This window comes from Monopterus albus, unplaced genomic scaffold (genome assembly GCF_001952655.1).
Source record: "Monopterus albus unplaced genomic scaffold, M_albus_1.0 scaffold166.1, whole genome shotgun sequence".
Taxonomy (NCBI): Eukaryota; Metazoa; Chordata; class Actinopteri; order Synbranchiformes; family Synbranchidae; genus Monopterus; species Monopterus albus.
In genome coordinates, this window is record NW_018128046.1 from 829321 (window position 1) to 829875 (window position 555).

Below are 555 nucleotides of genomic sequence, written 5' to 3' on the forward strand. Positions count from 1 at the left end.
AAACTCTTTCTTTCCCTCTGCCATCAGACTCCTAAACAGCTGAGGAGTATATTACCAGGAAATATGTGTTGTACTGTTTATATTCTCAGCTTGCACATGCATAATTGCACATTGACTGTTGACTGCTGCACATGCTGCTCCCATGCAGCATACATTCTCTATTATATTCTTATATATTTTTATTATATTGCTGCATTTGCTGCTTAAAGTGCCTTAGATTTTGTGTTACTTATTTATCTACTTTATATTTCATTTGTATTTTGTGGCATTCATGTAGACGGCAAAGTAAGAATGTCATTGTACAGGGAAACGTGTTTCCTAACTGTGTATATGACAAACACTTTGACCTTTGACCTGACCTTTATGCCTTGGTCCTCAGAGCCGATATAAGAGACTTGGAACATCTTATGTCCTCGGTCAGCTAGAACAGCTTCTGGTTAGGAAAGATTGTATAAGAAACATGAGATGCACACATGAAAGATTTGGAACATCCATGATCCTCAGTCAACCGGAATGACTTCCCAGTCAAGCGAGGAGGGGGACTGAGGAACAATC